At 45.8% G+C, this 25,425-nt stretch overlaps 1 protein-coding gene and 1 long non-coding RNA gene across 7 annotated transcripts in view; one reads left to right on the top strand and one right to left on the bottom strand.

Annotated features, from left to right (window-relative positions):
• CRACD (capping protein inhibiting regulator of actin dynamics) overlaps nt 1–25,425 on the top strand; it is a 983,102-nt gene that overhangs the window by 549,057 nt on the left and 408,620 nt on the right. For 4 of the 6 annotated variants that reach the window (XM_069631614.1, XM_069631616.1, XM_069631613.1 and 1 more), the window contains one exon: nt 9,507–9,634. The gene's annotated coding sequence lies outside the window, so the exon portion shown is untranslated. Of the gene's footprint in view, nt 1–9,506; nt 9,635–17,854; nt 17,877–25,425 lie in introns of those variants that run through there. The other 2 variants (XM_069631612.1, XM_069631611.1) reach the window with 2 other exon arrangements.
• On the bottom strand, nt 2,835–23,464 carry LOC138516465 (uncharacterized). The gene is made up of 3 exons (XR_011282273.1): nt 23,322–23,464; nt 3,336–3,413; nt 2,835–3,088 (listed from the first exon to the last, which is right to left on the bottom strand). It is a non-coding gene; the product is annotated as an uncharacterized lncRNA (long non-coding RNA).

The raw sequence follows: 25,425 nt of genomic DNA, 5'->3' as shown, positions 1-25,425 counted from the left end.
AGTAATTTCCAAAGGCCCTAGATTCTCTCGCTGGATTTTTTTATGATCTGTGCAGATGTGTCATGGACAGGACTGGTGGCAGCTATCGTTTTATATTATTTTTAACCCTTTCCTGCCATGTTAACCGTGTTAACCGCACAAATAGGTGGCCTGGCTCCAAAATGGCCATGCCACGAGGTTCTTTGTCCTGTCCTTTGGCCATCTTGCCCCTTCACCTTCCCCAGGTTGAGCCGACCCAGGCCAGTCCTTATTTGGTCATGCACTTTCCCGCGAATCCCAATGCTTTCGCAGGCTTCTGCATGCCTTGTGTGTGTGCCTCCAGGATGTGGGCTGGGATGTCTGGTCCCAATACACATCCTGGGTGCCAGAGAGTCTGGAGTGTCCTGAATGCCTGAGACCACCGTGGTCTGTGATTGGTCCACGTATGGAGTGTGTGTTTGTGAGCAGATCTTCCATTGGGTCCTCTCCGTTTTGGCGCGAAGGGAACTTTGGATAAGTGGAGGCTGGAAAAAACACTACCAGGTCAATCTCCTGAGTTCCCACTGAACAAAGGATAGGATCCAAGTATCATGCAACTATGAAGCTGAGTCGAGGAACTGCTGGTGACGCGCTGGAAGGTTTGGCACCCTGAGCCCGCTGTTGTCCCGTGGGACCCCTCTGCATCTGGTCATCCTAGAAGGTCTGCGAAGATGCTTCGACCCATTGGAATAGTGGGACCAACTACTCTCGGCACCTTCACCAAAACCTACAAGTAAGCTTTCTCAGAAGTGTCCCTGGGCCAACCAGTGGGCTGACCAGCTTATGCAGGACCTTTGCTCTATCTCCACCATCGTTTCGAGAGGGGCCCTCGAAACTTGGTATACTGCTAGCTTTCTGTCCACGGCACCCTCACACCGAATTTCGTACACTTGCAATTCCCAGGTCTGAAGTGAGACGAGTGCGCCCAGACAGGAGTAAACGCGGTTAGCCTGTTGCCCTGCTGCGGCAACATCCTTTGCAAGTCTGCTGCATTTGTGACCCTCTTGCCCCTGATTCCTGCTGCAGTAAAACTGGGGCGATTCATCCACCAGGAGCGGAGAAATTGCCACTGTCCCGTTTGGGAATCATTGTTGGATCTCAGGAACTAAAGGGTGCCGAGACGTCCTTTTTGCCGCATTCGAACCTGCAACTGAATTGGACTAACCTGCCGAAGTTTGGGTCTCCTTGCATCAGGGACCGGTGAGTAATGAATACCCCAACTGGTGGACCCTACTGCAAGAGCCCATTTTTACGCACAAGTGGCACCTGGGGGCCCTATCTCCTGTCCACCGCTATTGCGCAATAGCAACCCCATCCCGAACTCTCGAACTGCCTCTGTCTTCAAGTGGAGATCCTTCTTGAATAGTGGGAACTTATTCTTCATTGCCTCATCCACCTGCCCGAGCTGCTAGAGACCCCTGAAGAGACCGTGTTTTGCCCATTGGAAAAACCATGTGCGTTTGCATTACATGTACTATTGAGCACAAGGCTCCCCTCTTCTTAGGGCTTGGACTGCCTCTTAGTTAGGTGAATAACTGATGTCGAACTGGGCCTAAAGATTAACTGCACTGCCTGTTGTCTAGGTTGTCGACATATTTTGTGCAGTAACTCTTTTAGACACCCCTGATCTTGTATATATATTGTATTGAGTGTGATGTATTGGTTTACTTAGTGTTACTGTGATTCTTTGCTATGGTCTATGTTACAAAGGCCTTGTACTAAATGTGTCTATATTTTTTATATAACAGCTGTCTGGAGTAATTTGTAAGTGTCCTTGCTCTGTGTGCTCATTGAGGTCCTTCATTCACCCTCACCCCTCCTGAGACTTAGTCTTGACCGCCTGCCATAGCTACCCTGATTGGTCTGGCTTACCAGAGGTTACCCTGTACCAAGAAAGTAGGTTGGCCTTCTGAACCTCTGCCCCTCCTGGACAGAGTTCAAAAATCCCTCTTAACAGGGGTCACCTGAGATAGGAGGACACTGGGAGGTCACCCTGAGATTGGATGGCACTAGGAGGTCAACCTGAGATGGGTGGGCACTAGGAGGTCACCCTGAGATGGATGGCATTAGGGGGTCACCTAAGATAGGAGGACATTGGGAGGTCACCCTGAGATTGGATGGCACTAAGAGGTCACGCTGATATGGGTGGGCACTAGGAGGGCACCCTGAGATTGGAGGGCACTCGGAGGTCACCCTGAGAAAGGTGGGCACTAGGAGGTCACACTGATATGGGTGGGCACTAGGAGGTCACCCTGAGATAGGGGGCACTAGGAGGACATTTTATACATGTGCATTAACGGGTGTATAGAGTTTTTACAAAAATAACACATTGTTCCTAACTGTAAAAGTTTTACTTTCTTCCAATTTTCCAGTGACATTGTTACCTCTATCTTATTTTCAGCATTTCTGTAGGCATTTTCTTCTACTCTGCGGCCACCTACTCTTTAAGGTGCTACAGGAGGGCGGGCTAGCGGTGGCCAGGAATGTGCTGTGAGTAAAGGGAGGCTACCCGGCTGTGGGGTTTATGCAGCGCTGAGCAGCGATTGTTGAGTTAGCTCATTGTAGTGACTTCTATTTAATACAGTGATTCCCATTGCATGTGAGCACCGTGAAAGATAGGCAGTGCACCGGTTTCCCTTTTACAATCCTCCCTTTTACTTATCCCCCTCTCATTCACTCCTCGTCTCTCTGAATGAACTCTCCCATTCACACCTTCATCCATCCAGATGACTGCATCATAGTCTAACTGGTGCAGCCAGTGTTTCTTTCAAGTATTACTGCACCACAGTGGAGTTCAAGTATCAAAACAAAACCAATTCTTCTTAGTTCATCGTATATTTATTGGTGGCCCATATAGATGACACGTGTTTCGGCACCCTAAATGTGCCTTTTTCAAATCTGGGCATTAAAGATTGTTTGATATACTTTATACAAGAAAGAAGAAAAAAATCCAATTCAGTAACATATAAATAGAACAGATTCCCAGGAGTTGCAAAAAACTGATATACATATCATCCTTTTTTTGGCCAACATATGATCCGATTGAATCAGCATTTCAAAGGGCATAATCCTTCACACAATTGTTTCCACACATTGAGATTAGCCATTTCAGAAAACATGTGTAAATAAAAACATAAAACATACCATCATGGCGCCCAGTTATGGTGATGGGACATAAGGAAATGCCAGGGAAGTTGGAGGGAAGGAAGGATACATCGTGGTAGGGCAAGAAAAAATGACAGAAAAGAAAAGAAAATTAGTGTAAGTTTCATTTGCTACTGTAATTTAAGATACATTCGCCTCCAGATAGGGCTTACCTATCATCGGAGTACAAACAGCTCTCTGTTGTCGTGTTGTCAAAAAAAGTCCCATCAGACTCATAAGTGTTGCGAGCACTTTAAAAAGAAGAAAGGTGGGGGAATGTATTATTTTCCCTGCATGATGCGGATTGGTTAAAATGCATAGTGATTATTATACATTTGTGCGCACACAAATACACACAGCCACGGTGTCCTCGGGTTACTCAGGCATATTGCGCAAACATTTTGAAGAGATTGAAGGACTATACATGAATTTATACGAATTGATAAAAATTAAACTATACCAAAGAAAGCGAATATTTAAAATATGCACTAGTAATAGTATATAAAGTGTGGGGACTTTATGACAGAAACAGTAGCTTACTGCTGAGTTTCAGAAAAAAAACAAACACTAGGCAAAAGCAATGACACGGACTGACATACTTGAAAGAAACAATCAAGCTTGGGGAACTTTTTGTACAGTCACTCTTGGACCTCCGCGACTTGATGCAACACAACAATATTACAATGTCGCAATGGTGCGTGCAGGAAACAAAGACACAGAGTTCCCCCACTTCGTTTGTTAAAATTGGAAAAAGATTTCTTCACCCATCTATTACTGCACCACAGTGGAGTTCAAGTATCAAAACAAAGCCAATTCTTCTTAGTTCATCATATATTTATTGGTGGCCCATATATATGACACGTGTTTCGGTACCCTAAATGTGCCTTTTTCAAATCTGGGCATTAAAAATTGTTTGATATACTTTATACAAGAAAGAAGAAAACATCCAATTCAGTAACATATAAATAGAACAGATTCCCAGGAGTTCCCAAAAAACCGATATACATATCAATCATATTGGCCAACATATGATCCGATTGAATCAGCATTTCAAAGAGCATAATCCGTCACACAATTGTTTCCACTTAGCTTGAGTCTAGTCTCTTGATCCACAGGGCTATGCAAAGGCTCCGTGTTGAATGTGGTCTCTCTCACACAGCCCAGTCCATCACTAATGAAAGGCATCCTTCATCTGGCACTTGCACCCGTGAGTCATGAGTGTTGTTATAGCTGCAGGTTGAGGCACAGGGAGTATGAACAACCTTTTGCCAGGTCATGAGGGTAGAAGGGAATGGGGAGGTAGGAAGAGATGGGAGCAGCCCAGGGCATTTGGATGGAACATGTGTAAAGGCCATGAACCAAGTCTACAACGGGTTATTAACCTCTCCACGTCTCCGGTACATGGTAATGGGCTGGGTGAGGAGTTTGGAAGGCCCACTTGTGGGACACGTATAAGTTGGATGCATACAAGCTGCACTCAATGCATGTATGCAGGCTCTCCTAAGTGAATAAAGAATATGTGCGCGGATTCTGGACCATAAGTCAAAACACCAGGTATGCAGGTGAGATGGATCTGGACCGACTATCCACAATGCGGCGTAAAGGCCCGGCGTGTTCCCATCTCTGGAGCGAAGTGTGGCATCTGCATGCTGTGATCTGCATGCTTAGGCAGATGTGTTGTGGGCAGGGCTTACTGTGAATCCAGAAAATGAGGAGGACCAATATTGTCTGTATGATTCCGCTGTTTCTCTAGGGTCTGCGGTGGCCTGTGCCGCAGAATCGCATGCCTGGTGTGTATCAGGGGGGTGTTTTCTGTTAATCCATGCGGAGGTTCATGTGGCTTTTGGGGGCTGTTTCTGTGACTGTGGGTGGGTGACAGTACATGTCAGATTGCGTGTGACCACTAATACGGTCTGCGTAACTTGAATGATACTTTCTTGACAGCACAGATGGGTGTGTCCCATTACAGTTAGAGCTGTATCCTGGCAGTTGGCCACAAGGGGTTTCTTCAGTCATTCACTGACGGAGACCTGCCTCCCTTGGTCACTTCAACAATAAAAATGATGTGCCAATGTAGCACATCATGCCAGATTCCTTCCACTTCTAAGCGCTGTGATAGCAAGTGTTGTTATCCAGTTAAGCTTTACTGCATGTACCAACCTTGGGAAAGATGAGTGGGTGAGCCAGCCCTGGTGCAGGGTTTGAACTTGCAAAGGGCAGGCTTGGCTGCGTCTGAGGTGAGTGCTCAACTCGTGATCCAGCCAACTGGATCCACCTGCGGGCATCCAGCACCAGGGATTACTCATTGGGTGGATGTGCTTTCCAGACAAGAAGACAGATGGCATCAGTGATGGGTTTACCGAAATAAGTACTGATATGACAAGTGCTTGCATCAAGGAATGAAGTGGCCTTAATTGATCTCAGGCTTGTTACATTCTTGGTGGCCTGTCTCACGTCCAAGTAGGGCGGGTTCCTATGTCCTCCACTGATACGCATGGAATGAGTTGTATGTGATCGGGTAATGGAGGAATGGTGAATGGAGACCTGTTTTTATGTCAGTTTCACGGTCATTGTTGGGGTAATTCGCTGTGTGGTGCAATTGGATTTGATCAACACTAACTTTGAAACTGCCCCCATGGATATAATGATGATTCAGAGTTTTGACACTGCCTCTCATCTGCACATTTACTATGCTGTGACTTAAACAGTCCACCATTTTACAATGTATGACAGGCCCACGGGTGATGCTAGGTTTGCAAAAGATCTGTGGCTACGCTAATGTCGGGCCTGTTGGGACTCAGTGCTAGCTAGCAGGGGCTACAACCAAAAGATCAGGGGCTATAGCAACGCCTCTGGACAGGCCCCTGTCCTGAAGAAAGCTCTTCCAAAAATAACACATTATGGACCAAAACAAATCGGCCATGCCAGTTTCTGTTGCGAAGGCTGTTAGAAATATGCATACCATGACATCGCAATATTTGTTGAACAAATCTATGTTCTGGCATGTCACCCCTTGTCCTTCCACCGTATACCAATGTACCAAGTGACGCTAGTCAATTGTAGACCACAGTGTCTGGATTTCTGGAGAAATTAAAAAGAATTCCCTCTTCAATATGTATTTATATGCAAAACAGAGACAACCCTCCTCTCAGCCACACACTCCACCAAAGCAGCTCTTGGGAAATCGAACGAGCTCCTCATTATTAATATATTATTGTTACTAGTGCTCACGCACTGTTCCAGGGATGCTTGCCAATGATTTGAGATACTGGAAGGCCGGTTTACGCAGCCGCATGAAATAGAAGGAGCAGTGGTGCATTTCAGGGATTATACTTGGGGCCAAGGGACGTGGCCCCTGGAACGGAAACTTGAGAAGCCCCTGCTTCCCGGAACGCCTTCTGAACGCACCGCTGTATAGGTTCCATGTTTTTACTTCAGCTTCCCCTTCCACAGTCTTCATTTCAGCACCTTTTAGTCGCCGCATTGATGTGCCCTTTGTCGTGTAGTGATAGTTCCTTTGAAAGAGGAGTGCCCCCAGGACCTCCCTTGCAGCCTGATGCTTCCGCCTCCACCTGCTAACTCAGAATTCCCGTACCTGGAAGGGGGCGTCCCGCTGTAAATCCCCGACCCGTGTGCCGCTGTCCCGTCTCTTGTGCCCCTCTCTACCTAGTCAACCCTGAGTCTGCTGCTGTACTCCTGTTGCTGTGCCACGCCGTTTTATCTTGCCCGCGTCCTCCATCCTTCTTTCAAGCTACCCACCTATCCCGGCCTTGCCTACTTTCCACGATCTAACCCAGTGCCTCCTACCGTTTCCACAACTGCTTAATAAAGGCCCCCACTCCAAGTGCTGGACGGCAAAGACAGGGAACGCTGCTGACACCCTCAACTGAGAGAGGGAATCCATTTGCAAATTCCCAACTGACTCCTCTGACCTGAGCCTGCTCTACGTGCACCCCTCCTTACAATGCAGGTTTCCTTTTGGGGTTCCAGTGGTGTTGAGAATACAAAACCCCTCTTAAGGCAGTGCTAATCTCTTCATCTCCCCAGACAACCTGTGCTGCAGTTTCTATACTAAAGTGTGGCGGGAGATGAACCCTGTATGTGTCCTTGGGCAGTGCTGTGATTGGGCCGGATCTACCCGGATCTGGGATCCCGCAAAAAATGTCTCCCCACTCCAGGGGAATCCAAGTGCACTTTACATTTATTTGCGAAATGTGCCCTGTCGGGGCCAGTATGTGAACCGTGGTCGCTAGGTTGAGAGGTGAGACAGTTTCCCACACGTCCACTTGAGGGCCTGAGCGGGGTCTGCCCAGGCACTAACATGCCTTCTCCATTGTTGCTGTACTGCCTCAATGCATAAGTTGCTCCTATCCTCTTCAATCTTACTGTATCTCCTGCACTACCATTACCTACCTGTTGCATACTTGGTGCCTGATAACCAGCCTGTTTTCTCACTATTGGTTTTGTTGACCTATCTGTCTGTACATTTCTGCCAGCGTCTCATCCCTATTGCACTTTATTATGTTTACCCTGTTGTTGTTAAGAGTTGAGAGTTGTTGTTCAATCTACTACGTACCTTGTATTACTGTACACTTAATCCATGTTGTAACCCAAATTATGCGCCTGGATGCTCTTGGGCCAGGTGCGCTTTATAAATAAAGAAAATACAAATACAGGAGTGCACTTACATCCCATCTTAATGTTGCACTGTTACAGGAAATATTGCTGTGCATTTCTTAAGGGGGTGGGGGAGGGGTTAAAGGTGTGCACACTTTGTACTTTGTTGACATTATAAGAATTGTGGCTATTTTCCAGCTGTTCATGTTTCATCTTCTGAGGGGCTGAGAAGCAAATGTTTATGAGGGGGACTAAAATAACCCTGCAGCCCGCGCTGAAACCCTCCCCCACCCACTACTAACATACTAACATACTAACATACTAACACGCTACTTTCCAGCACTGTCCCTGGGGGCTAAGAGTTATGGAAGACCCTGCTCTCTTCGTGGAAAGCTGAAGGGTTGCAATGGTTCCAGTCTTCTGGGGGGGAGACACGAGTACAATTAGGGAAGTGCTGGCGTCGAGCCCAGAAAGGAACTGAAGATGACTGAATTAGTGGGTGCCAATCGTGGATGCATTATTGTGTTGTTTATCTTATGCTGCCCTGCAGGGGATAGGTGGTTTCAACATCTATCTTTGGGTGGCCTTACGACCCGTTTGATGGACAGAGTGGCATTTTAAATGTAACATTTACTTGCTGGTGTTTTGAGGAATGTCGCATGGCACCTAGAAGCGGCTTCCAAGCACTTCTTCACCTTGTGAATGGTGTCAAGGTGGGCGTTTTAGCCTCACATCGCGAAGTTGCCATGTGTGTCTATTTATTTATTAATTTATTTATTCACATTTGTTTAGCGCACAGGCAGCCCGTGGGCATCGTGGCGCTTGTCACAGAGGTTGCAAAATGACTTAATTACACATACAGAGAAGTCGTTACTTAGTTACAAGAGGCAAAACTGCAAATGCAGATGTGAAAGAGGAAAAAAAGAGCAGACTTGACTGGGATACGGGAAGAGTGTGTTAGTTAAACAGTGTGGTTTTTAGTTTTTTTACGGAAGGCAAGGAGCGAGGTTTCTGCTGAGGGGTACATTAATTTACGGCAGGTAGGTGAGCTCTGATCCCTCATCTGGGTGTCGAGGGGGGTGGCTGCCCCTTTCTGGTCTGCTGTGGGGAGAAGGCTTTGCTCTGGCTCCTATGCACCAGGAACTCAGAGGGCTTGGGCCTAGCAGCATGACTTAAATATAACATGGCAGAGCAGAACATGAAATAACTTGACGTGACCTAATCATTCAATGGCAGACCATCGCCTGCCTTCCAGGTGTTTTGGCCTTCGACTCCCATGATCCCACACCATTGACTATGTAGCGTAGGGATGATGGGAGTTGTAGGCCAACACATTTGGAGAGCAACAGGTTCCCTAACCCTGACCTAGGATTACAGGCAAATCTTTTGTAGGTTTGAAGTGGCACTTTGCCTATGCGGGTCTTGGGGTGTCCTGGAGGGGTGGCCTGTCAAACTGCAATTAAAAAAAGATTGCTTTGATTATGTATTATTGATTAATGAAAGGACTGATTATTTGTACGATTAGACTTTCCATGCTAGCTTTCCTAGTGCCTATCTTGTTTGACCTTGTGGCGTTGTGGATAAGGGTGTAATTAAGGCCCACTTTGTCTATTTGACTCATATCAAGCCACTTACCTGGGCGTGTAGACTGAAATCACTTGCATTCCTTTGGACGGACACGTGACGCGGCCTAATGGCGTGTTTCTCTCAATCTCCCTCCTGCGCAGGTGAGACGAGGCTGGCCTTGGCAGACGCTGGCGGGAACACCCCGTGGGATGGGTCCCACTCCCTGCGAGCGCCAGTGGTGAGGAGCGTCGCTAGCAGCAGGGCACTCTCGAGCTCGCCTTTGGAGCAGGTAAGGCGAAAGTGTTTGTTTTCTTGTGCTTCGTGGCTTTTGTATACCGCACACCTGCCAGTGGCCTGTCCTTAAACAAGTATCCCTAGCCACAGATGCGCGAGAGAGGATTTGAAGAGCGTTGCTGCGCGTGGCGTGCCTATGTCTGCCATTCACAGCCTTGAACCATAACGCAGAATGGCCGGACCTGTGTTTCAATGTATATGAAAGAGGCGCCCACCTCTCTGGCTACTACCACAGTACCTCTCTAAATGCAATGGGATACCATGAATATTCACAACTCCGGCTCTCCAGCCTATACTCCTGGCCGGTTTTCCTGATTACCACTGAATGTGTAAATGATTTCCCATTTGGACCCATTGGATGCAAATTTATCTCATGAATATTCCTGTTTGGTATCCTGAAAACCTGGCCTGTCTGTGGCCCTCTACGACTGGAGTGGTGCACCCCTACATCATTGAGTATAAAGAGGGGGGCGCAGGGTGGGGGCAGGACTAGGGAAACATGCATACCCGGCTGCTCATGTGTGTTCATTCATTTTACACAGGATTACATTCTGTAGAGTTAACCCTTGTCTAGCTCTTGATGCTTAGAGTTTGCAAGTGGCCTCACAAGACTGATCTCTGCTTCTGCTCCTTGAGTGATTTCAATGGGCTGCATTGTCACCACGGCAAGGTCAAAATGCTGTGTGGCGAGTTCTGACCTGTGCGGGCACCACAATTCCAATCGGTACTTAAAGTGGCCTGTAAAATAGAGCCAGGGTTCTTAAAGGGCCATGGCCAAAAAGGGGGCGTGGCTTGGCAGGGGGTTGGCACTTCAATTAAGAGGCAAAACTTACATGCACTTATTTCTGCACTTACCCCTGCACTTGCCACTTGCTGGCCGCACTTTTACCTACTGTTTTTAAAATTCTATTTATTTTGTACTGTTTATCCTATGTGTTACACTGCTCCCTCCCCTACCCACTCTTTCCCTTTCTCCCCCTCCCCTGCACTTGCGCGATCTAAATGTCACCTGGCCTAGTAAGACCGTTGTCTGTTTCCCACTGTTTTCCCCATGCCATATCATATCATATACATCACCTGAATGCCGCCTGTTAGGCCACACTCCCGTGAGAGCCCCAGCTCGATTTTGCAAACGGGCCGTGGCTTTCAGGCGGCATTCAGATTAGGTAAGTATTGCTGCTTAGTTGTGGCACCGACCCCGTGCCAGGCACCACTTTGCATCGACCATCACCCTCGCACCTGGGGCGTGAGGGTGATGATCCGTGCATTTCAAATGAAAGGGGTGTCTGGTGGGGGTCAGTGGCACAATGAAAATGCAAGCGAGCACTTCAGCCTTTAGAAAAAGAGCCTCAGCTTCTAGTGGTTTGGGATTAGCAGGGGACTTTAGGGAGCCCCGGCAGGGCCCCGTCTCAGACACAATTTTCAGAGCCTGCCCGGACTCTGCCCCAGCTAGGCCCGGCCCACTTAAAGCACTGATTCCAATTTAATGTATGACTAAGGACGAAAATGCTCTTGAAATTGCAGCGAGTGTCACAATGCAGTGCATGCTAAGTGCACGGAGTGCAGAGAGTAAATAGCCATGTTTAGCCTTAAGCGGGGGCGGTCACGTTCCAAGAGTAGGCACCCTACTATTAATAGTGTTTTATGCTCATCTCCTTCTAAAGCATGACTATTTGTAAGAAATGAATATGTTATTTTACATAATTTATCGATCGTTGACTTAACAGTAACCACTGTAGCCAGAGTCGGACTGGGCCATAAAATTGTCTCGGGCATCAATGAAAAAGTGGGACGCAGTTGCAAATTACTATTCATTCCTTTTGTGACAGACTGAATAATACCCAAGGTTCTTTTGGGGATAAACTCTGATGCACATTGTGCATTTTAAAGAATATTTATTCAGCAACGCTGTGGACCCAGGGATCAAAACTGTGTTGCTCCGTGTGTTCTTGCTTCCAAGGCGAGCACGTTGCCCCCCTTGTCATTTAGAACAGCTAATTCAACCTGCAAAAACAGCTCCTGGAAGGCAAAAGGGTTAATTGCAGCTTCTGAGCTGTTTGGTATCTCACACCCTGCACATTACTGTGTTTTTTTTAAGTCAGCCTTTAAAAGTGTGTGTCGCAAAGGTGATAGGTCAGCTGTGGCTAGTAATCAGCTGCCGGTGTAGTGCTTGGTTTGTAAGCCACATAGCATCCCAGCACACAGCGCTGCATTAGAGTGCTCAGCTTGTCTAGTGCTGCATTCACGTATGCAGAATAGCTAAAGGCCAGTAGCAACCTGTTGTCCATTGTATTGCGATGATTTGTGGAAAGGTGTAATGGTCAAAAGATATGGGGGCATGTCTGCCTACGGAACAGGCAAAAGGGGTTTCTGCTTCTGGTGCTTGTTCAAATGACGTGCTTTTTCCTTTGATGTGCGTGCGAATTTTCCCCATTGGGCCCAATGGGGAATGGGCAAAACCCGTGATCTGGCGCTAATAGCGCGGGGGGTTTGGCGGTAGGGCTATTAGTGCCAGCGCTAATAGCGCCGCCGTTACCGTCCAACTCGTGAAGAGGCCCACAGTGTGATTAAATGATGTGCCCAGGATCACATACTTTACTTAAGTAGAGAACCCAGGATTTGCCACCAATCTATGATGTAACCACTTGACCACGTTTCTTCCCAGCTGTAGTTCATATACATATTTGTTGAGGGTTGGGTTTCAAAAGATTACATAATACCTAGTTTTATAGGAATAAAGTACACAAATCACATACAAACCTAACCTGACATGACGTAAATCGTTACAGAAACATATGGATCAAAAGGAACATGGTTATAGCTTTGTTTTCCCTATTCTGAACAGAAGATTGCTGTTGGAACCTGCAAAGGAATGCAAGCCTAAGCAAATCTCATTGGGTTGTATTCACAGTGAAAGAAAATGCATCGCCATTTAAAGTAAAGCGCATGGGTCATTCTCTCACACAGCATGCAGAATTATGCTCCCCCTCCGTAACCCCCATTTATTATGAGCCACCATTTAGACCCCTAACGGGGCAATAGTCCTTCCCTAGTGACCCTCATGTCTGTACCATCAGTCTCTAATCTCTCTTATTGTAATGCTTTGTTGACTCAAAGTGGAACCTCCGGGAAGCCCCAGCGCTTCCCTGCACTTGAAACTATCACACCAAAAAGTGCGACTATTGAGCTGAAAAAGCTTTGGACAGGGAACCCTGCAACCAGAGGAGAAAAGGGAGGACTTTTACCCACCCCGGGCAGGCTGTGCTTGGGACGCGGGACAGTCACGCAAAAAAATGAACAGTTGACCACCCTAGTCAGCATAATCAATAGTGAGGGTTCATGGGAGTTATAGCGCCTAACATCCGAAGAGCTGCAGGTTGCACACCCCTGCACTACCACATGGGTTTAGCCTGCAATGATTATGCTGCTATGAATGTAAAGAATGCAGAAATAGTGTAATACTCAAAAATGGCTAAGACTAATGAGGACAAGACTTCCTTAATGAAACATTGACTGGAAAAAAAAGAATGTACAGTATGAAAACAGTAATTATGAAATCATTTCGTGATAAATTAAGGAACTAGAGGTATACGAGAGCAGACACATTTCCATCAATTTTTAAAAGGTTTCAATTTATTTGAGTACATTCTTTTTGATTTGTTTATGTAAAAAAGCTCTTTGTAAATAGTAACTTTTTCTTGGGGTTCATAGCATTGAAGTAATTTATGGCAGGACAGGCATCGGCACTGCAGCCTGCACGTGAAGGCTGAGAATAGGAAAGCAGAGGCCACAGATCATAAGGAAACAGATACCAAGAAGGAGGTAGAAGCTGGTGAATCTAAGTCATGGATTTAGGTGAGACGATGAAATCTGGGGCAGGTTGAGGTCAGCGAGTTTTTGGGCTTGGAGGAATTAAGGAACTGGTAAGGAGGGAGTAATGGGGAACTACGAGGGCACATTTTCATCAACATTACACACATTTGATGCGATGCAGGCTTGGATGATTTCAAAACATGTTCAGCATGTTTTATTGACAATATTTTTTCTGACAATATTTTTGACACTGGTTTAGTTGCTTTTATTATTTGTCCTTTCGTTTTTCGTTTTTCAATTTTCACCAGAACAGATGCACACCCATGCCACATGCAGATGAGTTTATTGATACGTTAGGCATTGCCACATGCATAATATCTTTGACCTCATGACCGGATACTAGCACATTGGCCTGACTGACAAATCAGGGGAGAGGACAGCATTTTCCACACCAGTAGGGCATTACCAGTCTACTGTCAGGCCCTTCAGGTTAAAATATATCCCTGGCACCTTTCAGAGGATGGTGAACCAGGTCTTATCTGGATTAGAAGGGTTCAGCGATGCCTATTTACATGAAGCTGCTGTCTTCAGCCAAATGTGGCAAGGCCATTCTTCCCACCTGAAACAGGTGCTTCAAGCCATGCAGAAGGCTTGTTGAGGTTCAAGGCTTCAAATGGCCACTTAGAGCAGGGTGATGTGACTTACTTAGGACAAGTGAGTGCTGGTAAGAAATAGCCTCTTCAGGCAAAGGTGCAAGTAGTAAAGTATTGGGACAGTCCTACCACTACGACTCAGGTGACGGCCTTCCTAGGCCTCACTGGCTACCATAGATCTTTTACCAAGGAGTATGGGATTATTACTCTTCCCCTGAATGACTTGACATAAAAAAGATGCCAAAGAAGGTTATTTGGACTCCTGCTTCCCACAACATAATAGTTATTTTATGCAGGGACCCAGTTCTAAAGATCCTAGGCCTGGAGCAGTCTTGTTACAGTTAAACTCAGATGGTCTTGAACAACCTGTTGCCGACAATAGCAGGCAACTGACAAAAAGAGCGTGGAACTGGGCCACAATTGATAAAGTCTATGGTTTGGGGGGTACGCAAGCTAACACCCTACATTTTGTGGGTCTCATTTTAGTATCCGAACTGACTACAGGCTTCCAAAGTGGCTAATGGCCATGCACACAGAGAATCCCAAGTTGCTGTGTTGGACCATATCCTTACAGGGACTGAATATTGAAATCCAGCATAAACCTGGATGGCAACACACCAGTGCAGATGGACACAGTAGTTACATTCACCTTGAGGAAGAGCCAAGTCCTTACAAGGGTGTTAACAACTTTCTTGTCTGGGAGAGTAGGGCCTGTGACAGAATGCCATCTGTGAGGGAGTAATATCCGGAGCTATTTTGATTTATTAAAATGATATTGGTAAGTCTGCCCCTGAAAGGGAGCTTTGCTGATCAAACTATATTTCATAAATGCTCCCTGCAGAAAAGCACAGTGCACAGATGTTACCCTGCTAGACACTGCCACCTGACAACCCCCATCAACTTATTTGAAGTTACAAAATGTCAGGTCAAAATGCACATGTTCATTCCTGAATGCAGCCTGCTTCATCCGAAAGTTCCAGTAAGCAGGATGTTGCCTTTGTAAGCAAAGGCACCCCTTTCTCAAAGTCATAACTATGTGTCCTGAGACCCTGGTGTCACATTCATCTCTAAATATAAGCCATGTCTGGTTTGACCAGATGACTCTGGAGATTATACAGCTATTTTTTTTTATTTTTGTTATTGATATAGTTGGAATACAACTTTTCAATATTTCTAATTTATAAAATACGAAAATGTATCAACATTTTATACAGCTATACAGCCACAAGCCTGTGATTTCATTGTATTGTCAACCTGGTGACTAGTGACTCATCCATTGCAGGGCTGTTTGTTAAGTGTGCCTTCAGCCACTCGATTAATAGGCACTATGCATGTCCTTCACTAAAGTCCTGCTAAAACAAGCATTGGCAAAGGCAACAGTTTTGCTTGTGTATAAGTATTAGGCATTTGCCAGGCACTGCTATTACATGCCCAGGTACCTGCACCATTTGCGGCTTCTACAATCAAAGGCCAGTTAATACCATGTTGGCAGTGCCTGGCAAATTTCCCATGCCTATCAAGAAGCCCAACCTGTTGGCATTGCCAAGGCTTGTTTTTTGTTGTGTTTTCCAAGAGTCCCTAGAGCCACACAGTCCACTGGGAAAGAACGCTCTGCTTTTTGTCATCAAAAAATCAAAGAACACAAGGGCTGCTGTTGAACGATTGCATACATTTCGGAAAGTTAATTTGAGAGAGTTTAGGGAATTCAGAGTGTTATTTGCAGCTTGCATAATTAGAGGCTATCCCCTCATGTGGCAATCCAAATCGAACCCCCGGAAGAGCTTGAGAAAAGGATTTTTAAACAAAATCTTTGTAATTACCTCCAGGCAGCATTGTTGGTCTCTCTCAGATCATTCCCTCGCTGTTAAATGGCAACTCTTTTGAGAGCAGAACAATTCAGCCCCAGATGTTCATAGCCAGATATGTGCGTTCTTTGTATTTCAGAACGCCCGCGGGGCGTCATTTCATAACATGGTGATATCTGCATGCAGCGGGCTCCTGCACGCAAGGACTCTAGGGATCCATAATTCTATGGTGGACAAATGCCTATTTTAAGATTGATTTTAGGTTTGATTGGGAATTCATCACCTTTCCAGAAGCACAAAGTCTGAGTGTTATGTTACCAGTGTTCGCATGGTGCAGCTCTCATGGGCGTAATTTATGGGTGGGACGGGGGTGTTTGTCCCCCCAAACTTTCATGGCACACCATTTTGTCCCCATTCATTTGATGGGGCACACCTTTTCTTCAGATGTCATGTCCCCCCCAACATTTTCAGCAAAGTTACTCCACTGGCAGCTCTTGCATTGGTGTGGCCTTGCTGCGCGGGTGGGTTTGGTTGCCTTAGAAAACTTCTGCACTCAATTTATCAATTCGGCAGACCCCAATTTACGAATCCGGCAGACCATGGGACATACATGGAGCTTATGGATTTGTTTTTTCTTGGGGGAACAGAGGGCAATCGGCAGGAAGCTCCTCAGGCGTCCTTCAATCGATGAGGAAGTCATCCTGTATTTCATCCGTAAGTATCAGTGGCAATAGATCGCCTACTCTGTTCCATCCTTTCGGTTTTGGATCAAGAGGAATCTAGACAGGGCATACGTGATCCTGACAGCAGCTCACAGCTGGACCGTTTCTATTTAATGCAGGTTTGTGGCACCTCCAGAGGTGGAAATCAGTCATACTTCCTGAACTGCATGACATGAGACCACAACGAAAACACTGAGGTCACCGAAGAGACCAGTTGGATGAAATGCCCCCTGGACCAATGGGGGCCTACCAATGGGGGTTAGCAGTCGGGATGCTCATTATGAAAGAACGGCATTTTACCCATACTAGGGTTAGGGGCATTGACCTTGGCATTAGGCGGAAGATGCTGTTGGGCCATCCAAAACACATCTATGCATAGTTGCAATAAACAGGGGTTATGGAATACACATGTGTATCATCCGTGTAACAGAAGATCCCTCTTTATTACCTATGGTAAAGGGGTTAACTACTTCATTACCATCACTCTTCTTATGTAAACATATTGATACAGGCGGGTTTGTATGTTGCGCAAGATAGATAATAATAGAACGATAGGAACTCTAACTCCTAAGGCTGTTGACATTTGATTAAATGTTCGCTCCCAAAATCTCTGAGAGGCTTATCATATCCAGAATGTACATACCAAACTACCGGTGTCCAACTTTAATATGCAAGGAATGTTGGTTGCACATTTCAGATAGCTGATGTAATCGGGAAAGTCTGTATGCAGGTCTTACTCAAGGTCTTGTCATTTCATCTTGGTTGTTTATGGATTGAAAATATCTGTCATTGCACAACAATCCCTTTCTCATGTTTAACCAATGAATCGTTCTCTTGGGTGTGACACGTGTTTCTTAGGATTCCAGCATTGTCTCATTTCATTCTGAAGCAAACCATCATTATTTTGATGTTTTTACTGTCTGAAAAATGAGACCTCTCCTTTCCAGCATTTGTGACCTCTATAGGGGTGGTCCTGACAATGGTGGGTGGACAATGTAAAAAGATGCTTTTAACAGCTTTATATTTCAGGAGATGTGCTGGATGTGTGTATTACTCGCTGAGAAGTATCCATATGTGCCGCGTTGTAATGCTGTCTGGTCCTGTACGGTCAATGTTTGCCGGTTCCTTCTGTACTCTACATGCTGGATTATACTTTTTGTTTCAGTAAAGACTTTGCAAAACCATGGATGAAAGAGAGTCCGACCACGACGTCATAACTGAGGTTTTTGGTACTGATGTCTCAGGTAATAGGCTATAGACGTGTGGATTACACATTGAAGAGACAGAATCCATTCACATTAATTTGATACATATACCTACCACACAAGAGTGACTCTGTGTCTTCTGCTCCACCTCACCGACCTCCAATGTCCAAATCAGAGCAAAACTCGCACTTGGTGGTTCGGAAAAACGAGCCACGTTAAAGTTTGTGTACATCAAAACATGCTTCCCCAAAAGGCACTGTCACGTCTAAATGCCCTTAATTTTTACATTTGTTTTGGTTACTTCAAATATCGTTGAATCAATTTCGTTTTAATAGGTGCTTTTTATTGGAAAAGGGTGACGACGAGCTCCGAGAACAGAGACTGCGTGCCGTGGCGGTGGGGGAAAAGGGTATAGGACAGGGAGGAGAGGGGCTTGAGCTCCGAGTACAGAGACTGCGTGCAGAGGCGGTGGGGGACAAGGGTATAGGACAGGGAGGAGAGGGGCTTGAGCTCTGAGTACAGAGCCTGCGTGCAGTGGCGGTGGGGGACAAGGGTATTGGACAGGGAGGAGAGGGGATTGAGCTCCGAGTACAGAGACTGCGTGCGGTGGCGGTGGGGGACAAGGGTATATGACAGGGAGGAGAGGGACTTGAGCTCCGAGTACAGAGACTGCGCGCCGTGGCATTGGGGGACAAGGGTATAGGACAGGGAGGAGAAGGTCTTGAGCTCCGAGTACAGAGACTGCGTGCAGTGGCGGTGGAAGGCAAGGTTTTAGGACAGGGAGGAGAGGGGCTTGAGCTCCTCTTGCGTTGTCCTAATCTGCTTAATAACCATGAAAGGAGGAGGGGATCTGGGAGAAGGCTGGGTCATTTCCCAGGGTCACTGTATAGAGAGTTAGTATAAATGTAGATGAACTATCAATTAAGGGAATGGGGGATGGGGTGGTTGGAATGTATGGTACAATTGCAATATGCAGCCTATTGAGCTTACCACAGGATCACACATCATCTGTGTATTCTGTGCCCACTATTGCAAAGAGAGGGAACAATGCCAACAGAAAAGACAAGTGATGGAGAGTGAGCTAGCTGTTAAATCCTTATTAGAAAGTGATGGCAGAAATTGGCCAGCGAGTCGGTTCTTAAGTTTGTTCACACCACCTTTTTGATCGTGTGCACTTTGTGCACTATTTGTTGAATTGAATTCGACCAAATTTGTTACTATAATGGGGGTCCCTGCATCCCAAATTTCTACTCCTCCCTCCACACCCTCCACCGCCCTACTGCCCTACCAACACATATTCGTGCAAATGCATAAGTGTATGTGATTGGTCGAATTAGACCAAAAGTGCACTAGCGAAGTTCCAATGAACAATAAGGTGGCGACCAACAAATGTATTATGAGCTGGTTTTCTGGGCATGTTGTCTGGGTTGAGATGTCCCAGACGCCTGGAAGGACCCATGTGGATATGGCACTTGTGTTTTACATACATATATATAATCAACATTCATGCTACATAGATAGTCCGGAATTCACTTCTTCATACTTGTACATGGAATATATCACAAAAGCATGGTTTTGTATTAAAAAAAGAAGTATTTATTTATCAGTGACATGGGCTTTCCTGGGAAATACAATGATCAGTAAAACGTCTTTCTGTAATTTGAATGTGCCAATCTGTCTGGGACCTGCACATGTATCAACATGCACAGATACTCTGATCATGTTGTAAAGAAGGAATCACCCTTATGTGACCATCTGGCACCACTACTCAACTGATCAGATCTGTGTAAATTGGAACATCGTCTGTAATTAACATGTAAACTATGTCACTGCACAAAAAATACTAATAGTCTTAGCGGTGAGAGGAAGCGCCTTTAAACAATGATTTGGTAGCATGCTACCAATTCCCAATGCATTGCAAGGCAGTGCCATAGCTATGTATGAACAGAGAGACCGCACTCATTGCAGCTGATGTAATACCTTAGCATGTTTGTATTGCCCAAAGAAACAAACAGCAATTTGCAAAAGCAACCAAATTGGGCGCCGGCGCGCAATTACATCACCACACGGAGGATGTCATTGTGCAGCCTCTAGCCGGCACCCGTTTCAATATAATAGCGCTGCTGGGGACAGAGGCAACCACTAGACAGCGGTCCGGGTGTCCCCAGCAGGCGTTTTCCACAAAGTACAAAGGTAAAATGTTCTTGGAATTAGGATGGAATTAGTATAAGCCTACATTAAGTAGTATTAGCCTACATTAAGACAATTATAGCAATACCTATTTGAGAACAATAGCTAAACTAAAAATATGTTTGTACAGGTCACCAGGACAAGAATCCAACTGAATATTGAAGACCCTATTGTAACTAAGATCCCAAATAAGCACCATAAGTCATATAAGCAGATCTGAATAAAGAAAATACCTTACACTGCCTGACAGGAAGATATTAAGCTCCCACAGAAGTAAAAAATTAAGACCATATAGGCAGAATTTGGGCCTTACGACCGAAATACATTGGACATCCTAGGAAAGCCCATGTCTCTGATAAATAAATACTTCCTTTTTAATACAAAACCATGCTTTTGTGAAATATTCCATGTACATGTATGAAGAGGTGAATTACGGACTATCTATGTAACATGAATGTTGATGAAATATATATACATGTATGTAAAACACAAGTGATATATTCACATAGGTCCTTCCGGATGTCTGGGACATCTCAACCCAGACAACATCCCTAGATACGTTTCGCACCCCACTGTGCAAGTGGGGCTTTTCTGGCAATAGGACAAAATAACCATTTGGAAGAATATAACCATCTATCGGATACAAAGATCATAAAACCAGTATATATTTGCGGTGCCCGCTCAATCCCTTATCGTATGAGCTAGTTTTCCCATTGGTCAATTGTTGCTTAGTGAGGATCGCTCCCAATCTACTGAACCGTTGCAGAACAGAGGTACTGGAAAATGAACAGAGGTGCTTACACCTGGCATCAGCTGTACCAATGAGGTACTGAGAGCTTGGCCACTCTGCCCTCATCAAATGTCACTCCCTGACCATTTGGGTTGCTTCTTTTCACTCTTCCTGATCTTTTCAAAGCAAGTGGCAGACACTGCACTTGGCTTATGAAACTCATAGACATTCAGGTGTGTCAAGTCATAAAATAACATGATCACTCCCTCCAACAGCAGGTTAGCCCTGGTGTTGGACTATGGCTCCACACGATTTATTGTATGGCTGAAAAAGAAACCCCTTCAAACCACCAAATCCTGACCTTGAAAACCCACAATAGCGTTGTCCACTTCAAAAGTGATAGCCTTGAGTATCATTTTATGGCATCTGTCATCCTTAGGGGGCTATTATTTGTGTTTGATGCCGCACGAGGGATGTTCTGCCGATTCCAACCTCTAGAGGACTTGGATCGACTAGAAGTTCCCTTACACAAGCAGGAACTCCAGCGCAAATTAGTTCCGGAAATCCAATGGAAGGTTGCACATGGCTGTACCAAGTGCCACACAAATCAGTTTTGTGTAGCTTCTTGAGCACACACTCTACACCCAGTCAGTTGGAATTAAAAATAAGAATGCATGGATAACCACCAATGGAATACACCATCCTGAATGCTATAAATACAAGATGATTGGCAGCATAGAGGGCAACATCTTCACAAAGCATCACTTCCGAAGATTGGTCATGACATGCATTGATGGCCTGACCTCACTGTACAGCTCAGAAGGAGACATTGTCTCTGGCAATATTAGTCTGCGAGCACTGATATGGGTGCCCTCACAATGGAGGGGCACCCTCAGGAAGATTGCTTCACTCAACACAAGCTGCTTCTCTTGCTAGAAGAGAGATTTTGACTCAGGACAGCGACAAGGAGAACTGAGTGGTCTAAACGCCAGCCTGAGCTCAACAGAGCTAGTGCTTGCCTCCAATAATTTAGCCTGCAGCCTCTGCCAATGGGTGAGAATAAAGCGGTGAACACGGTGGGGATTGTGCTCATTGTGGCTTTGCTGCTGGATGGATGGCACTTGTACAACTAATCTGCATCCAAATATTATTTGGCTCAAAATGTCTAAGAGTGGTTGGCCTCGTCACTGGAGTGTTTAACTTTCCTGGTGACCTGCAGGGGCCCCGGGTAAGCACAGCAATCTAATCAACTAGAAGAAGCCTCCAGCTGGATTCCCCATATGATCCGCTCCGCTTGCAAGCAGCAAAGCAGCCTGACTTGCTTGGACTGACTTGCCTTGAGCAAACATTGTATGGTTATGTTGAGATGCCTCAACAACTCCGCCTCTGATTACCTTGCCCAGAGACTCCCCAAACCAGTCGCCTTCAGGCCCACACATACTGCCTATGCCAATCCGCTATGTATTCCAAGATTCAAGCGGGCCAAAGATGGTGGTCTCAGTCACCCTACTACCACAGCCACGTACTGGAACTCACTGCCTTGAGATCTGAGCCTTCCTACACGTTGTTCCGGAAAAGACTGAAAACCCACCTGTTTCATTAGTAGCCTCACCATGGGATAAGTGCACTCTACAAATTTGTAAGTAAATAAATAAATATCGTGGTGTTCCCAAAGATGTCCTCTATGGCACATGGAGTAAACTCACAAGGGCCTTTGGCACTTCCAGAATCATCGCTTCCAAGTTGTTTATGTTTCGGGCAGACACAACAGGACTTTTGCCCTCTTAAAGGACTCACCACAATGATAAGGAATTGAATTCTGAAGATGTTTAGGCTTCCAGGATAGGCAAACAACTAGTCATTTGGCCTTGAAGCCCTACCCTTGACTATAGACTTCCCATTATGCTCAATCCCACAATAGATCTGGTCTGACCTGCAGATTATACATGAAAGGTTGACAGTCTGAAAAAGTCTGAAAAGTCATGCTGCCCACCTCTAGATCCAAGGCAGCCTTGAGGCAGTCTACCCAGTAACAACACCTGAGGGGCACATAGGAAGGTTAGGTGTACACACTCCCTAATCCTCTGAAAATAGCTAGTGAGGCGTTCCCCTCAGTTGAGGTCAGGAATCTTGAGATAGGCAAAGAGAGAGGGAGTTCTTCCAGGATACACAATCATGGGCAAAGGAACATTCACTGTGAAAGGTCCCTCCCTGATCTCAATCCTTGAAAAACTCCCTCTCAGCTTCAAGACAAAGTGATTGGGGAAGGGGCGGGGCTTTACCTGTTGGACACCAATAGGGACCTCACGGCATCTCAAAATACATTTCCCTCCATCAATGAGAGCTAGATACCAAAATGCAAACAAATGGCTTGCACAGTTTCCGGATATCATAAGAGTATGGCTTCCACCCCCTCCTCCAGGATTCAGATCCCTCCTGCATAACTTGAAATGAAGGTGGGTGTGCAAGGTGGGTGTGCACGCGCACCTCTCACTGGAAAGATATAGCGGGAGAGCCAGGGATATGAAAGTATGTGCCCCTACCACATCTTGCATGCCATTTACCTGGGAATGCAGATATGCAAATCGCTTGAGGTCACAGGATCTTCAGTCGCTGCGTGAACCTATCAGTGCACGAGTGCAATGGGGAAGGCCTTCTGTCATGGGAAAACACACTGGAGCAGGTAAGCAGCCCTGCCACCCAGGAAGGGAACAGTTCAGAGCCATGGCTGGGTCTCAGAGCCGAGAATGCAGACAGGTGAATGGCTGAATGCCACTTTTCCTGTTCTAATGAACCAAAGGGCGGGGAATGGCTCATTGTAGGGGCCGAGCCCGGTCCCACCCAGATGCTAGCGTGCTGCCAAGTTTGTGTCATTGCTTCATCCTGGTGCTCCTACCACGTTGGCAAGAACTCATTCCTGAGTGCAAACAGAACACCTGCAAACAATAGCCTGGGTTAGCCACATACCAATTGCTAGGCATCGAGGAAGCAAACACCATTTGAAATCAGAGGGTAGCGGAGCACTGTCTGGTATTGTTGGCTCTCTCTTAATCACCAATCTGAATGACTGTTTACTAGCAGGCTTAATAACGAGTGGGCAACCTACTTGAAGTCATCACATATTGATTTTTAAAGGATTCTGTCTCTTTAATATGGGCTTGCTGTGGCAGTGCAGTGACTTTAACACAAATGCATGGATTTGAAAGTGTGATATATTGCAAGAAAACTCTTGCCGGGTGTTGGTGGGGGTGGAGGGGGTGCGTTGTGTGCTTTCATGATGTGACCCATTTGCAGGAATGCCCCCCCCCACCCTTCCACTCTCCAGGACTTTCTTATTTTGCATTTCTGTTTATCTTCCATTTACTGTATTTAGGTGATACATGTAAACTACTTAAGAACCTATTTGAAGCGCTCAGCGTTTTTTCCAGATGTTGTGGACACAGTGCCACCTCTGCCACCGAAAAAGCCATTTCAGTTCTTCAGTCCTCTGGATAAAGGATAAGCTTAGCAGCAGGCAGAGGCGCAGACAGGGTAGGGCCTAATCAGGCAAGTCCCACCCAAAATCTATAAATGCTTACTCAGCAGCACTGTGTGGGCATTTACAGATGTTAATGTCACTGCGGTGGGCCCAACTACGTTAGCTTCAGGCTCTACTTGTTAGACAATCCTGGCTACGCCTCTGGGAGCAGGCCAGCTTTCTGCATGTTAGTCACAGTTACCTGGGGCTGGGTGTGCCTGCATAACATGTGGGTACATAGGCCATTCAACACTCACCACCCTTTTCCCCTTTTGATTTCCTAATCCATAGGGTCACCCTGTGCAAGCCCAGGTCTGCGGCTATTGCCGCCCTTATCAGCTATGTGAGGGCAACAGTCTTTCACCATTTCTTTTCTCGGATATTACAAAGAATGGGTGAGGATTCCATTTGAACACATTTTTACATGACTTACAACATTGGATAAAGGAAAGTAGGTATCAGGTAACAATCTCCCCCTACATAATGTCCCCCTACATAATGTCCCCATACATAATGCCCCCATACATAATGCCCCCATACATAATGTCCCCATACATAATGTTCCTATACATAATGCCCCATACTTAATGTCCCCATACATAATGCCCCATACATAATGTCCCCATACATAATGTCCCCATACATAATGTTCCCATACATAATGCCCCATACTTAATGTCCCCATACATAATGCCCCCATAAATAATGTCCCCATACATAATGCCCCCATACATAATGCCCCCATACTTAATGTCCCCATACATAATGTCCCCATACATAATGCTCCCATACATAATGTCCCCATACATAATGTCGCCGGGAAAAACGATTGGCGACATTATATATGGTGACAATATGTATGGGGACGGGTTGCGGGGATGTCCCCTGCTCCCCTTGTAAAAAAAAAAAAAAAATTTGGGGGTTTGCGGGGGTGTCCCACGCATGTTTAATGTAATAATGTCTCCGCAAAAAACTGTGACTTTTTTGTCAGGAGACATTTTTGCGGGGACATTATTACATGGAACCATGAAAGTAGGACTCCCTTTCCTAAATTCTCTTGAATAATCTGAAATAATGCAGCATGCAGGACACAGCAACCTACTTGGTCATGGAGCGTTCACTCACAGTACGGCTCCATGTACTGAGCGTTT

The sequence above is a fragment of the Ambystoma mexicanum genome, chromosome 6q, assembly GCF_040938575.1.
Source record: "Ambystoma mexicanum isolate Mex_15411 chromosome 6q, UKY_AmexF1_1, whole genome shotgun sequence".
NCBI lineage: Eukaryota > Metazoa > Chordata > Amphibia > Caudata > Ambystomatidae > Ambystoma > Ambystoma mexicanum.
The sequence above is the reverse complement of the archived record's forward strand: the minus strand, read 5'-3'. Positions and strand labels throughout refer to the sequence as shown.